At 35.8% G+C, this 17,219-nt stretch overlaps 1 protein-coding gene across 1 annotated transcript in view; it reads right to left on the bottom strand.

Moving 5' to 3' along the window:
• The window catches only part of LOC138106435 (PHD finger protein 14-like), a 163,578-nt gene that overhangs the window by 36,509 nt on the left and 109,850 nt on the right, over positions 1-17,219 (bottom strand).

Raw genomic sequence — 17,219 nt, 5'->3', positions numbered from 1 at the left:
CTATGGCTCTTTTCCTGTAACCTAAATGTTCATGCAGTTTAAGATAACAAAACTGCATAGGCTTGATCATTTTCTTTTCTGCAAAAAATAATATTTTAATTATATGTTGACACAAATACATAACAAATCAGATACTATAGTCCTGGGATGGAATCTTCTTACTAGATTTGTCAATATTCAGTTCTCTCCCTCCCATCATTCCAGTTGGTATATTTGCTCTTTGCATCTACCGTACAGGAGCACACATTGTGCTTTTAGTTTTGTCCTTTTCTGTGAAGAAGTAGCACTGACACACTATGCTGAAAAATCAACAGTGCATACAGAACAGATGTGGATTTCATTTGCAAGCCACATGAAAGTGATAGATTTCAAAGGGAGATGTTTGTGTTTTATGCTATGCTGATGTTGTGGCTTAATTTAAGAATTTCACTATTCTCACATTACGCTTTTCAAAAACCAGACCTTTAATCCAAGACTGAGAGACATATACAGATATGCATAGTATATATAAATAGGATACAGATATGTATATAGAGATGTGTAGTCACAGGCAAGGCACACCGTGAACATCACAGTAGCAAAATGCTGTATTTACCAGGCCATGTTACTGTCAGCACAGATTCTGACTCAACAAAATAGAAACCCGACATTGCTTCTTCTTTTGAAGAAAATGGAGAACTGACGCATATTTTTATATTTTTAAAATATGCATAAAATATTTTCCTCGAAAGCACAAGAATTTCCATTTGAAACACAATGATGGAAAAACAGTGTCTTACAATGGTGTTCATATCAGCAGCCTAACAGCCACTACTTCTTCTATTGCTTCTTTAAAACAAAACTAAAAAAGGATTTAAACAAATCCTTTATAGATAATTTCAAGCTGGCAGGTTTGAAAATATTATGTTAACTCTGCATCATTTTTCACATATCATCCTTTACCTTGGTCCAGTTGAAAATTACACAAGTCATAAATTAGCTTTAAACAAGTTTTGAATCAGCCTGGAACTAGTTTTCAAATTAAAGAGCCGTCAGTATATTACATCGTACTGTCATTTTATTACCCCAATCAATTCTGTGTGGCCTGAGGTAGAAAGAAAATGGATGCTGTCTTCATTTGCAAAGGGTTTATCTCTCACACCAGGCTGCAAAAACATGACTGCAGTAATGAATTGGAAGCCAAAGTTACTAACAAAGACTTCTAACAGTAACAAAGTAGAAATATTTGTCCCCCTTTAGACTCACAAAAGTGAGGGTGGGGGAAAAGGCCTTTCTGAAACATGAAAACAGCTTCTTACAGCTGAAGCACTATGGGATGAAATTAGCCCATTTTTATTGAAATGCTAAAAGTGCTTGTAGCCTCACAGAGTGTCATTTCCAGTGCTGCACAGAACAAGCCTTCCTGGGTCAGACACACAGTGCCTCTCCAGCCCAGACCACAGAACACCTCTCCAGCAGCTGAGCAACCACTCCTACTGTTTTTGCTCTCTCTTACACCCCAGGGGCATACTTTGAAAGTATTCGAAACATCTTAGTCAGAATTTCAGAAAATCTGCTGCAGACAAGATATCTGCAGCTCTCCACAGTTCACAGGTGGCCAAAGTAAATCCCCAGGGAGAAATGTAGAGTTTATCTCAATCTACTCACAAGTGAGATCAATCACTTTGCCATTCCTCAGATTTTACCCTGTGCTAGTTAATGAAGCAAGAATATGGGCTTTAGACTTTTAAGTCATGCTCCACAGTTGTAAAATTTCCCTCCCTCTTTTATTATGCCTTTGTCATTCTCTTCATGGTGATTTTATTCAACATCTGACAATCTCCTCTCTTCATCTGCCCTCTCCAAAGATAGGAAATTACAAATGCAACCTCTAACATCCATGTGCTAACCTCCTACGCTGCCAGTCACAGAGGCAACACTGTTGTTATGTCCTTGCCTATTTTTTCTCTCTCTGGAGAAGGCGACGATGACTTCTATGTTTATGCATTGTTAACACAAAAAGGTCTCTTTCTCAGCTCACTCTGAAACCACTTCAGTTCAAGCAATAAACCTTAAGCTATCTCTAAAACCTCTGCGTCTTTTAGAAACAGAAACAAAACTAAAACCTTTTATAATTCTCTGTTTTCCAAATATAGAAACTAAATTACATTTTTAGCCTCACACTAGTTTTGCTCTTTTCTTTCAAATACCTTGTGCAATATGAAGGAACTAATAAAGGTACAAGTTTCCAATAAATACCCACTTGTTCCAATTTATTATCCCCTTATCTTCCAATAAACTACAGCACTGATGAAGTATGCTTGCATCTTTGAAATATAGCCAGATTTCCACATGCAAAGGGGGACTTCCCACCTTTACTGTTGTTTTAGAATAAACACACTACTATTGTTAGTATTTTATTAGAAGTGTTTGATTAAAGTACAAAAGGAAATAGGGTCATCTATTTTCTCTGGGTGCCTTCTTCAATGGAAAAAAAAATCATTTACATATATTTAAAACTGGAAAGAGCACTTTCAAAACTTTTCATATCTATTCTTCTAACTTTATCACATGCAAATAGAAACAGCAAACAGAAGAACATTTTACTTCTTGAAGGTATTATCATTCACTGACCTCTGGAACCTGAATTAGTTTCCCCTTTCTAACTCACATATTTTCTACATTTCCATTACTCAGTGTACTAATCCTACCTCTCTTGGGACTCAATTCTCCACCTTCTCAATTAAAGTCTCCTGGATTATTGTATTTCCCTTTTACTTTCTCACCATTCACTATTTCCCAACATTCAATAGCTATTCTTTTAGCTACCCTTTCAATAGCTGCCTTTTCAGACCCCAGAATTCTTTGAACTGTACTAAAAATCATCTCTTAAAATGTTGTAATTAATAAAACTACATTAGAATACAAAAAAGGGAATTGAACTTCAAGTTATAGCCACTCAACACACTAAACTGATCCTGTATGCATAAAATAAGGAATATAACTTTTCTGTTACTGTCATGGATTAAAACTACTGATCACAGATACGGTACGGCTTAAACTATTGGCAAAAATTTCTGTATGAACATGTATATCATCACCAGGAATTTTCAGAATTTCTTCACTAAAGGGCAAAACCCAATATCCATCTTTTTTGCTTTGTGTGTGTTAAATGTCCTATGTCTTGCATAATTTGGTAATTATCTGGTGCACCAGAGCAACAGATTTTATATGAATATCTTTTTGCAGGATATTAATATACTGGCAAGACTGCTGTACTATGCCATTATCAGTGCATGTAAGGGTAATTCAATATTTTCTCCCTTTTTTTGTCCACACTGCTTCCTTCCTATATATTTTTCTGTTCTTTTTTTTTTTTTTTTTGTATTATGAATTAGGGCTCAGGCAGATACTATAGCCTAAAAAGTTATTTTTATCCTAATTTTATTCTTTACAGAATTTAGAGAAGTTACTTTATTTAGTTCAAAAAGCCTTTTATGACAGTGCACACATAATTTATTACAGCTGGATCAGGATATTTCATTTTCCCTGTGCCTGTTTGGTACAGCTCTGATCTCTTCAATCCTTTTTTCCACCACCCAAAAAAAAAAAAAAAACAAACCAAACCAAACCAAAAACCCAAACCCAAACCTCAGGAGCTGCAAAACAAATTCTCAAGCACAGCACAAGCATCTACAGCCACAGTAAGTGCGGACTCCGACATTGCCGCTGTTGTCTCTCACACAGGTGATGTGCAGTTCACAGACTATGGGTCTATGTAATATTAATCTGGTACTCTGGGTACATCTTTATTGTGTAGCTGTATGCATGTTGCATAGCAATTACTGACTTCAATATATTTACAAAATTACATGGGCACCTTACACCCAACATTTAAAACAAGATTTTCTAAACAACAGATGTACAAAGTCATCTGGTATCACTCCTGGAGGGCAGGGCTGCAGCTACAATAGCTCCATTAGTAAGGCTACATTTGCAGTTGCCTCCTTCCTTAAGCAATGTTTTATTCCTTCAGAAATTATCAGGGGCAGATCATAGCAGATCCATTCATATAGTCTCTCTAGAAGAAAGTTTTAACCAGCTATATTTCTTTTCAAGCCATATTTAAAATGCTCCAAACTTTCCATGCCTTTGGATTACTGAGGCAGTGACAACTTGGGAGTAAGGTACACCAGCAAACTTACTTTCATCTCTTAGGGTCAAGCTGCACATTTGCACTATTTATGGTCAAAACAGTTTGCTTTAGTCCACTTCAGCAGCGTGGGAGAACGCATACACAAAATTTGCTCACAATATTTAGTTAATTCTTAACTTGAATGAGAAGATTGAACACTTGAGAAGATCTCTGCTCCAAAAAGCAGCTGCTTTATTCTAACAAAAATAGAATGTAGCTCAGAAAAGACTTTCTTTCAACCACACAATCTTCAGATATTACGCATCAGCATGCAGAGTGTTGTCTGTCAGATGTTGGAACAAAGCTTTAAATTGTACCATCTAACTTAATTCTCAAGACAGGGTCAGCACATTCATAGGGTTGTGGGGTTCTTTTTCATCTTTGAGAAGTCCTTTAAGTAATATTTATTTAGCTCCTTCCATCTTCATCAGCACTGATTCTTGCTTTTCAACTCCTTGAAGTCCAGATTTTCCCAACATAATGCAAAACAGGGTTATATTAAAATGTGTGATCACCAAAAGCATCAAAAAATCGTCAAAGGCTACTTCTTAAATCACTACTTGTTTTCATCTCTCCCCACTTCCAGAATTTTCTTCCAATAACAAGATGAAAAAAAAAGGAAAGGGAATAGTATAGAAATTAATAGAAAAGAAATGGATTGTTCAGTACATCCTTTTTTTCAGTCTAAGTTTATTACACAAGTTTTATAGCTTTCTATAATATCCTTACATGGGACCCACCTGTTTTTCCAGACGTTTTCTGTAAGTGCTCTACCCTTCTCTGGGGAAAGGCTTTTAGTGTGTCCTTTAAATCCTCCTTTCCACTTTGCTGCAATCCTATTTCTTAATTCACCCCATTCTCCCAATAAGGGTTTCTGTGTATTCTCTGAGTGGAATTTTCTCATTCTTACGAATGTGTGTGTGCTTACAGCTCTCCTTTTACACCAAGGGTGCTTCTTGCAGTCCCATTGTTTTTGCCATCATGCTTTTCTCACTCCCATTCTTCCTGTCTCTCTCTCTTCTGAAAAACTACCATCATTTATTTTCAACTGCTAAAGCAGAAAAGCAAAACATTAATTCAAAGCTAGAAAAATATTTTTTAAAGAATGAATTATCTGTAGAAAAGCTTTCTATAAAAATGTTTCCTTCCTTCTAAGATCTCTGATATCTGAATGTGCCAAATTAAAAAAGTATCTTTTACATCCTTTGTAACCAACAAATGTCAGGAACACTATTTTGTGGCTGTCCTTGATTTATTCATTCACACTAGGCACTAGGATAACTTTTTTTTAAATTGCCATGTAACTTTATATTACTAAATAGAGATACATACTCTTATTAATTAAAGTAGCCAGCTTAAACACTAGGATATTTTATGCTGGCACACTGAGCTGCACTGACAATAGGATGTTTACTAAAAAGGGAATGAAGAGCCCGGTTGACACAGTTTAAGATGTGATATTAATCAGCCATCTTTTGCTGAGCTCATAGGAAATGAAAGGTTACAACTACTGCTGCAGCTTTAAAACATCCTCATAAAGGCCTGGAAATTCCTTTCTTCCCTAATTAAGAACACTGCAAATGACACATGGAATGGTGAGGCTAAATTCACACAAAATGTCAACTTTACTGCCTTGTTCCTAGAAGTGTATTTATATTTTGCCTGTGGTGGTTTTTTTTCTTAAGATTATTTCTACCAGATGAAAATTCCTTTTTATGTTTCTTATCTGTACTAGAAAACATACAGCAAGTCTCTTACTCTTAAATATGGTTGCTTAACACTGTAGATCAGACACTTTCAGTTAAAAGTATACAGTGCTTATACAAACAGACAAATGATAAAATTTAATACTCTAGCAATATAGATCTGTGTATTAATTCTTAGGCTTTTGATCTTGACACTACTAATACAATATTTCCACAAATTATCTTATCAAAATAGGAATGAAACAACTTTTTTAGTAGATGAAACTAAAACACAATATACCTTTGATACAGTAAAGGCAAGAGTCACTTCATACCAGGAAACTGAGGTGTGACAGGAACAGCTCTTTAGAGCAAAGCAGTTGGCGTTGAGGACCAGCCAGACGCAGAATACATATTTCAAAGATGCAGCTAGTTTGGTCATGAACACAGCATGTCCATTAGCAGTCAAGAATACATCCTAGGTTTTAGTGCCCCTTGACAGAAACTCACTTTGCACACTCCTAAAAACACTCCATAATGTGAACCAAAGCATAGCCACTGGTGGCAACTGGGTGATTCATTTCAAAAATGCATTTCCGACCTTAACCAAAATGTTAAGATAAATATACACGGAAACACCTCAGATTAAAATCCATTAAAATCAGCATACCAGAATGTAGAACCATTTAAGCTAGGAGTTTGCAAAATAACAGGGTATTTTAAATACCATCTTTATTCAGAGTTCAGCAGTGTTAGCCTGGACCACCTCCTCCTGAGATTCACTGGAAGCTCTCTGGGTTTTAACAGCTGTCCCTACCTTTTCCCTTTTTTTTCCCAAATTAAAAAAAAAAAAAAAAGAGAACATAAGAGAGACAGACATAATTTATGCTGTACTTTCAGACAATGGTTTGACTGCTTCCCTGAATTAACTGGTGAACACATTCCATATCATAATATCATAGGGAAGATCTCAGTTTGCTTCTCTCTTCCTCTTCTTAAGAGGGTTCAAAATAATCTTCCCAAGGGAGTGCTTAAACCATTTTACTATTATTTAGCTGAAGCAGGTTGTTTTGCATGGAGGGATGAGTCAGTGGGCAAAATGATTCATTCTGTATTAGCCAGGGTATCTATTGTCTTGTGACTGTTACTACTTTTATGTAAAGGAGCTTTTCAGTCTCTCTTTATGATATACCCAGAAATCACATGAACAACAACAATAGGTCAATAGCTCATTCAGTAAGAGAATAAATAACAGGTTAATAAATCACAGCTCCCGAATCTCAGTCTTTTTGTATTTTCTCGTAATTACCTTTAAATGTAAGATTTCATTACATGAAATCAGACATTTCAAGACCTTCAAGAAGTTCCTTACCACCAGCAAGTTACAAAACAAAGTATTTAGAACATAATTGTGTTTGGAAATTCCTCTGTCTTGTGCAATATATTTAGCCTAAACAAGCAGTGAAGATATTACACAGTAGGAGAAAATGGTAGGGCAAATGCATATCCATGTGATAGAAAATATGCTTGTAAATATTAGTATCTGATATGTATCCTTATTTATTGCATGAGACTGGTTACAGATTTAATATTCATTATGTCAATCACTGTATCAATCTGCTGACACTCTTCTACTTCCAAAAATAAATATGTGATGTGATTAACTGCCTTGAAGTACACTTGTGTGTACCTTCTGTAAATATTGAGTTATCTTGCTGTTTCCTTTTTGACACTTTTCTTTGGCTATTTATATCACATCTGAAAGGATACCATCTGCCCTTCAGTCTTCATGAGATTAGTAGCTAGAAAAAATCTTGGTATCTACAGATTCCAAGGTTTTCCACATATAAAATCTTTTGGTAATGTTTGTCACAGCTGAAATACATTTAAGACTTTTCAAACACACACAAAGATGTTTCAAACCACTGAACCAGATAATAATTTTCAACTGTTACCAAAGCCACATTTACTAAAAAATCTGCGATAAACTTAATTACTACCAGAATTTAACAATGCACCATACATTTTAAAGGTTTTGTGAAAATCTTTTCAAAAAGCCATCTTAAAATTCTATGTAATAGTTGTGCATTTTCTTGGTAGAACTGATTGTAATGCTCTTGCAGTTATATTCTCACACAAGCTGAGCCAATTTTAAGAGGATGAACTTTTCTGCTACAGAATGCTAAAATCCAAGCAATGAGACACTCCTTTGCAGAGAAAGTGGCTGACACAGCACAAACTGGCAATGCCCAGCTGTCTTCTGCGAAATGTGATTAAATGTGGCTGGCACTAAGAGCACTTCTATTCCAGAATGGCAACTGAACCTCACTTCCACTATCTAACATGACGATGAAAAGCAAATCTTGACTGTACTAAAATTCATTACTTGCCCAGCACTTCATAAAATGGCACTTTTTTTGGTTTCCTCCTTCCCCCACCCCTTTCTCTCTCCTCATTCAATATGATTAGATTTTGCCCAGGCAGCATTAGCAATTTATACTGATGAGTAACACATTACTTAAAGTGACATATATGGCTGCAGTTCTTTGAAAGACTTGAAAATAAAATCAACCTTGAGAGTAAACATGAGCACTTAATTGGGTAACTATGATAATGTGTTCAGATCTTATACAGAGACTAACAATTGAAGATCCAATTCTTCTTCTGTCATATAGAATATGCTTACAGGTGAAGTGCTAAAATAATTTGCAGGGTAATAAAGCTGGACGAATGAGGAATTAAAATATATAATTCTTCTTTAATTACATACCTTCTAGTTCTATGTAAAACATAAGACAAGAAATATATTTCTAGGTGAAGAAATTTATCTCAGAAATCTGGTAGCATCAGAACAGCACTTTGCAACATGAGGGTGGAACAGGATGTCACCAGTCTCCAGACACACCTTTGCACATCAGGAGTCCCTGTTTATGTCACTACAAAGCACACACCTTGCAATTTTCTGTTGATTGCTTAGTTCTCAATGAATATTCAAATCAAAAAAAAATTATGAAGAATGGAAAAGTGGGGTTTTTTTTAATACTGCCCTCCTGGAAGCCTGTATCACCTAACCCAAGAATTTAATCAAGACTCAAAAGGTTTAAAAATTCAAGTCAGTTACAAGCTTTTCATTCACACTTTTTTTTCAGGCATTTCCAAAATCAACACATTCTGCTACCTAAGTAAATAACAACCAAAATTTCCTAACGGATTCTTAACTGCAAGTAGTGATGGTCAATTATAATTTATTGCTAAATTTGTTTATGGCTCCACTGTCAGCATGAAGTCCCTAATTATCAATACTCAAAGAGCTCCTTATTTTAGGAATTCTAGAAGCAGGAAGATGGCCAAAGTAGATCTGAATGTACGTCAGTGCTGTAAGCTATGACTCTTTGGAAGCTACCATGTAGTAACTGTGACACGTGTGTATATTCCTTTTGTGGCTTCACTTGAAAAGGAATGTGAAATTGAGAAAATTTGCATTAAAACCAGTATTTCTGTGTCTTTTACATTTCAATATAGCATCTTCAATATGCAAAATTCACTGTCACGATGCTTCCCAATACTGTACATATCTAGGAATCAATTTTCAAAAGCACAGAAGAAAAAGTCTCCAGTTCTGTAAGGTGCAGTCAACCTTGTTTCCTCTGTCCTTCCTAGACACTATTCCTCTTTCGACCTTCTCAAATTCTTTGAGAATATGCATAGCTGCACACCAAAGAGGATGTATAAAATCTTCCTGTTGTGGTGTGCTGCTCAGAACTCAAAAACTGATTTTGTTTTTTTATTCTCTCATGCTGTGTTAGTGTAAAACCACATTCAGTGGCTTTATTTCAGTCATGACACCAGCTGATTTCTGGATTTTTTCCAATTGCAGCTAGCTCCCAGCAGAGATTTCTTGCCACTCAGTACTACAGCAGCAGGCAACATAGGCTGTAAATTCATTTTGTCATGGCTTAGGAAGAGTAAGTCACGATTCAGTAGCAGAGCTATTACCCAGATAAACCGTAATTGTAAGCAGATTTTGTTAGAATCATAACCTAAAGAAGGTACAGAGTAGCAGCAGCATTTTGAACAGCTGCCCATGAAGAGATTTTGCTTCCTTAGCCACTACCTTAGAGTAAGTAATATTTATTATACATTAACTAGAGGTTTAGTCATTTAAATATTAGATTGTGTATGTTTAGATTACATGCATTAAAAATGTACCACTACTATGCTGTGTATGATTTGTTCCCAGTATTATATTAATCAGGTACCTCTTAAATGTTCCACTGGCAATTGGACATGGCTATGTACTTTAACCAAAGTGATAGCTGTTGACCAAGCTTGTTTCTAATTTCAGCCATCCAGCTTTTTACGTCAGTGACATATTTTTCATCACAAAAAAGCAAAATGATCAAGAGAACTTATGAAAAGCAGGACTACCTCAGTAATAATTTGATTTGTGTGATACTCACAAAGCCTCGTAAAAATTGATTTGCTTCATTTTTGTACTGTGTTCGTGTGGCAAGGTTTTGGCAGCAGGGTGGGGGCCTGCAGGGGTGGCTTCTGTGAGAAGCAGCCAGAAGCTTCTCCTCCATCTGATGGAGCCAATGCCACGTGGCTCCAAGAGGGACCACTGCTGGTCAAGGCTGGGCCCATCAGCAACAGTGGTGGTGCCTCAAGGATAATGTACTAAGGAAGCAGGAAAAACCTGTGCAACAGCACCTGGAGAAAGGAGTGAGAGGAACAGCTCTGCAGACACCAAGGTCAGTGCAGAAGGAGGAGCTCCAGGTGCCAGAGCTGGGATTCCCCTGCAGCCTGCGGTGCAGCCCATGGTGAGGCAGCTGTGCCCCTGCAGCCCATGGAAGACCATAGGGATGCAGAGATCCACCCTCAGCCTGTGGAGAAGACCCACACTGGAGCAGGTGGATGCCCAAAGAAGGTTGTGATCCTGCAGGAAGCCCGTGCTGGAGCAGGCTCCTGTCCCCTGTGGAGAGAGGAGCCCGCTCTGGAGCAGGTCTGTAGGCAGGACTTACGACCCCGCTGGAGCAGTCTGATCCTGAAGGACTGCACTCTGTGGAAAGGGACACAAGTTGGATGGAGCAGCTCGTGAAGAACTACTGCTCTCACATGAAGAGAAAGAACAGGGTGCAAAGTTTCAGCTTTGGAAAAAACTCTATGTTGTTGGGTTGTTTATGAAAAAGAGCAAATAAAGGTAAGCAGCAAGGGATTTCTTCCTTCTGCACAAAAAATACGGGGAAGAAAATGAACTTGTAAACCAAAAAATTTTTGGACCAAGTGCCATTAATATGGCTCTTGTCTTTTTTTTTGGTTTTTTTTGACAAAAAAAAGCCTCATTTAAAACTGCAGTGCGTATTTAAATCTCAATTTTCTAAGAATATACCACTGGGAAAAGAGACTCTTAGCAGGTTTATTTTAACTGCTGGTTTTTGTCAAAGTTTAATGTAAAAAAAAAAATTATGTATTTCACTTTGCACTCCTAATCGGTAATTTATTTTTGTAATACTTTTTGAGCTATCTCACTGTTATCTTTTAGAATCAGAAATCTGGTTTTGCATTAGAAACAACAATAATACATTTGAAAAAAATAGCCCTATATTCCAATTTCTTTAATCTGGCTGGTATGAGCTGCACTATCATCTGTCAAAGACAGACTATCTCAGGCAATGATTTTTCATGTGAACAACAATGCTATATTGTATTGCTCATTTCCTGCTACTTTTTTTTAAATACAGTTAAGCTGCACCCAAAAAGTGCAAGAACTAGAAGCCCATGATGAGGGGATCAGGCAGTCAGCACAAGAGAATATTTGAACTGGTAAAATTGATTTTGATGTGAAGAAGAATCAAAATATTACAAGTAAGCATCTGTTCCACAAATACTTTCTAGTGCTTAACCTTTTTTTTTTTTTCATTAAAACCTAAGCCTCCCACCTAGACTATGAGAATCTTCTGCCAACTAAGTGTATCTGAATTTTTGGATTAATTTGGGGATTTACTACCAACTAACTTATCCACTATTCATAAATCAAGTCCCATCTTAAGTTAATTTCAAGGCTGATTATTTTTGGAACATACTATGGTATAAATTATTCATTACATAGATGTATTAAACCTGTTTGCCAGAAAATAACAGAGGCTGTGCCAACTCATTTTTTAAAAATATGATACCTGGGGAGCAAATATTAAAACACATTTGGCAATGCTTCAGCCAAGTGGTATTGCCATACACTACAATTTCACCCTTTTTTTTTACCATCTTGGTAGAGAAATCCATTTCTGTGCCAAGGTTTGGCATTACTGAAGTTCTTAAAACAGTGAATAAATGGTGTAAGGACTTTTGTTAGATTTTCACATGGCCTGCCTGACAAATTTGGTTTATTTTCTCTTGTTCAATTCTAAGGAAATTACTCCAGTACCAAAGTTCTACTGCTCTTCACAAACCTAGGAAGGCAACAGTGATTTCAAAACAGGCAAATATTTTCCAGTTGCTGTATTAAAAAACATCTTTCTTTCTATGTCACACAAGAAACCAAAGTGCTAGTTAAACTCTCCTCAAGAAACTTTAAAATACATAAATAAACACAAAAACGTTTAACTCTATCATTCTCTATGGCCATACAATAACACAGATCATAATATTCACACCTGTGGAAGACAAATGTAGTTAGTGAATTGCACTATGTAATTTGTTTTTCTTTACCTTAAAATACTCCTAAGTTCTGGCTGAAAAATGTTGCATAGAAACTGAACATTTTTTCCCATTATACTACGTTCTACTTGAACCAGCGAGCAGATTTATTAGCAGTGTTCTTCTATCATTTTTCAGCTGCAATGCTGGGTGCCATGATGGCTGTGCATTTGCTTCTATGTTCTGTCCTCAAAAGAAGGTGCAACAATCTCTGTGATTTAAGGTGACTAAGTAAGGGTCATCCTTTGTCAGAATATGTAAATGAAGCAAGTTTGAATTAATTCAAAATACCTGTAGGGATTTTTTTTTTTTTTTTTGCATACTGTTTTAAAAATGATTTTAGATATAACTATGTAAAATTGCATTGTATTGAATGATAAAATAAGCACATGTAAAACATATTTAAGGCAAGATTAAGTACTATATTACTACTGTGTGCCAACCTCGTATGTTACATTCAAATAGGGGTTTCTTGTATGTATACACATTATCTCCCTCTTCAGCTCAAAGAATTCAGCAATTTTACAGGTTGGGCCACGGGACCCAAGTTGGGCAAGACCAAACAAGGAGAAAAAAATTACTAAACATTTGAAAATGTTAATTTTGTCTAGTACTCACAGGAGCTCTATGGTGAGACAAAGATAAAATTCAATTTATTGCTATCAACTACTTCAAATATAAGGTCAAATTTCCTTTTTTCCCCATTTCTGAAATCATCAGTTCTCATGCCTTGCAAACCCTAAAAACAATACTTTTTCCTAATTCTCAACCCAAATTAATCCTTTTTAGTGACCACCGACAGCTAAATCAGAGAAAGCAGGGGGTCCTTAGAAAGAAAATTAAAAAATCATAGCATGAAGTGATTAAAGGCTGCAAAGTCACACATAGCCAAAAAAAGCACTTAAAGCACTGCATGTCACCGCAACTTTGGTGTTTCTTAAATTTTGGGACGTTAACATTAGGAATTTTGGGTTCATTGTTTAATTTTTAACACACTTGTGAAACTGTATGTGTGAGGAAATGCTTCCTGCGTTTGGAGAAAAGTCATAATGAAAAAGATGAAATTCCATAAACCATAATGAGATTGTCGCCTGCCCACCTCAGGAGAAGATCAGACACTTCTGTACCCCTCACAGACCTTTTTAATCACCAACTTTATTTCTGATTAGAATAAAATTCCATGGACTACAGGAATTGAATTGTGCACTTCTTTCTTTTCATCTGACCAAATCTAAAGGTTTGAAATACATTTTGCATATTAAAATTCTTTTAAACTTAAAATATTATTTCAAACATTATATTCAATAATGTAATATTACAGTGTCCAAATACATTTGCATTCACCATGTGAAAGCAAAACATACCCAAAGAAATGCTTCTACTTGGCTAATAAGCAAAATCCATGATTTCTTTCCAACACAAAATGTGTACAGAAATATATTACTTGCCAGGGTTGGTGTGTTGTGTATTTGTAGTTCCAGAAAATATTTCCTAGGTGGTTTAGATGAGATGCTGACATATATACTGACAATTTACTTCCACTGAAAAAATGCAGTACAGTAAAGAGATTAAATAAAAGGAAGCTAAACAGAAGTCTGGAGATGAGGCAGCTGATCTTGCAGCACTCAAATAATGACCTGACATGTACACTCAGCACTGTTTTTCAAAATAGATTACATGCAAAGATGAGCAGATAGAAACCTAACTAGCATGGTCAGTGTAACACCATGATAATGTTTCAACTCCTTACTGCCTTGGTCCTTGCAAAATTTTAAAATTGGAGGAGATATTTCAAACAGTACTTTTTCACTGGAAGGCAAGAGAAAGAAGCCTACATGTAATCATAAAGAGACCTCATAGTGAGATCTTACTGTACATAATGAAAAAATGGTCAGGCCACATTTATTACTACTAAATATTACCATGTCATGATATTGAATAATTTGGTTTACATTTTATTTATCTCTCTTAAATTCAGCTAGAACAAGTTGAATCAAGTATCTGCATTAAGCCTGAATACCACTAATAAGAACTATCAAGAAAGTCATGATTTATAGCGCTGTTTGGCAATCCTGAAAGTGCACTGCAATCCTTTTACAAGGTGGATGGACAGTGCTATAGAAATGGAGACCTTATAAGTTTATTTCAGCTTTCATGTGATATAACAAAATCTACAATGTTTTTGAGATGAAAGAGCTTGTCAGACCTTAGTGGTGAGCATCACCCATTCCAAAGAAGTGACAGCAAGTATTACCAGCAGAGAAGCTGTTGCCCTCATGCCCTACAGCAAAGTCACTGTCTGTCTATTATTTGACAGGCAGGGTAATAAGGGAATATGTCCCGCTGGTGGAAAAACTGACACAATTGCTGGAGTATCCTGTGACTAGGATGAGCAAAATGGAAGTAGCATGTCCAATGTTTGTGCTAGACAACAATTTAAATCATATGTTTATTACTGCTAGATTACATCCCTTGTACTGCTGACACCTGCAAGTGCTTGGCAAAATCTGAAAATAAAATAGCATTATTGCTGTCAGCAGTATGCAACTTTTCCTGAACATCTACAATTGAATTTCATAATTAGAAGTAAAAACTAACAGCCATTATATGCTCAGCACTATGATCTCTCTCGTCATTGAAATAGCGCCATTTACCTACCAATTACTTTCAAGGCCCTATAGTCCTAATGAAGATATATGGTTGGGAAATTTAAAAATGTGTATTATATTAGTGATTTAAACTGGACCGAAACAAATGAACTAAGTCAAAAGAATGAAAACGCAACAATAGTCTCCTCAGCCAAAGCAGGAAATCCAATCGCATTTTGCTGCTATAATCCATACTAGAAACTTCCCTGTGACACATCAAAAATTGGATGCAGTGAGTGACTGAGAGCCTGAAATCACTGATAGCTCAGGCTTGCAATTCATCCACAGGTCAGGCAGAGTGCAGCAAATGACCCAACGTTCTCTACACTTGTTCTCTTCTGAACTCCCAAGCACACATCTGAGAGACCGCCCCCTCTGAGGAGGGGTAGAAAAAGCCTTATCATGTCAGCTCCTTCAGGCTGGGAAAAATCAGATATATAATACAGAACCCTAAAGCCATGTAGAACAAAGAATTTGAAAATTATGAAGTACAAAACAAAGTCCTAATCCTTTAAAAAATAGGTTCACATTAAGGCTGAAAGGAGTTTAACTTGACACCATGTTTCTTGAATTTATTACACTGCATAATATAAAACAGAAAAAAGCTACCAAGAAAGGTTTTGAGGAACATACAGGGCAATTTAGTGTTATCAGAGAAATTTTTCTGCATAGCTGTCTGGAAAAGTTATGTGAAAGTGACTAAACAAAACCACAAGGAGTCCCCATAAGACAAGTTTTTCAGTATCTTTCATATTCATTACATACTCACTGAAATGCAATTCTAATTGCCTGTACTTGAAAGCACAAGAGACTTTAAATTTACTCACTAAAAATCTTTATGAATGAAAATCGGACAAAAGAACATTTTTAAAATTTCTAATAATCACTAAGATAACACAAAATATATAATCATTCTACTGATAAATTTTGTTATCTCTTGAAAACATTCAATTTTTCAACACACCTTAAAACTAATACACACCCTGCAAGAAGTCCATCATAATTAATTTACCTCATAAAGTAGCTAAAAAAATTGTACCTGATACACGGTGTACTAATCTTCAGGAAAACACAACTAGAAATTACAAACCTTTGAATCTTTTTGTTTACTTGGAAGTCAAGAATACAAGAGATACAAGATTTTAACTGGTGTTATCAGAACCCCATTTTAGTTTAAGCAGGTGGCAGAAATTCAATAACAATTTTAATTCACTCGTGGAATGTCTCTTGCATGTAAGTGGTATTCAAGAAAGATTGCTTGATGTCCAAACTGTAGTGGACAGGTAATTTCCGATGTCTGTCTCCGTGCCTCCTTACAAAAGAACAATTTGATTAATCCCCCAGGGGGTAACTGAGTAGTATATTTTTGCAACTGGAAAGGGACACTAGCAAGCCAAAAAATGATACCACTCCCTGAACGTTTTGTATCTGCCAATCTTAAAAATAAATGCATGAAAGAGTTTAAGTATCCAAGTATGCTAACAAGTAACATATGAGAACATCTCATCACAGCTGTGTCCCTGTTTATCCAAATACTGAGGCACTTACTAGGTAAAAGATTCTGTGAAATACAAAGAAAGTGGCAGTAGCCTGTAAAATCTTGAAGACTTGTAGAACACTCTTTTATTTTTACACTGAGGTATCAGATGCATTTATAAATCCAATTTTGAAAATCAATTGGAAAGTGTCTCTTCAGAGATTATGGTGATGATAGAAAAGAATGCCAGTGCTAAAGAAGCTTCTGTGCAGACAAACAAAGAATCAAAATCTTTATTTTTTGAAAAGTCGCTACTACAAAAGAATACTATTACTTTCAGTATTATTAAACAGCTAATCTATGTCAAAAATATAGTTCTAGTTTTACAATGTTATATTTGAACAAGACATGCCAATAAATATAAAGTAACCTTCATATGAATTTTCAGTGAAAGAAAAAGGTTTAGCAATTTAAATCACCTTATTTTGTTTGGAAAACACATGCATTTTCTATCTGTGTCCGTAGAGGTTTGTATTCTG

Source organism: Aphelocoma coerulescens, chromosome 2 (assembly GCF_041296385.1).
Source record: "Aphelocoma coerulescens isolate FSJ_1873_10779 chromosome 2, UR_Acoe_1.0, whole genome shotgun sequence".
Classification (NCBI taxonomy): Eukaryota; Metazoa; Chordata; class Aves; order Passeriformes; family Corvidae; genus Aphelocoma; species Aphelocoma coerulescens.
The sequence above is the reverse complement of the archived record's forward strand: the minus strand, read 5'-3'. Positions and strand labels throughout refer to the sequence as shown.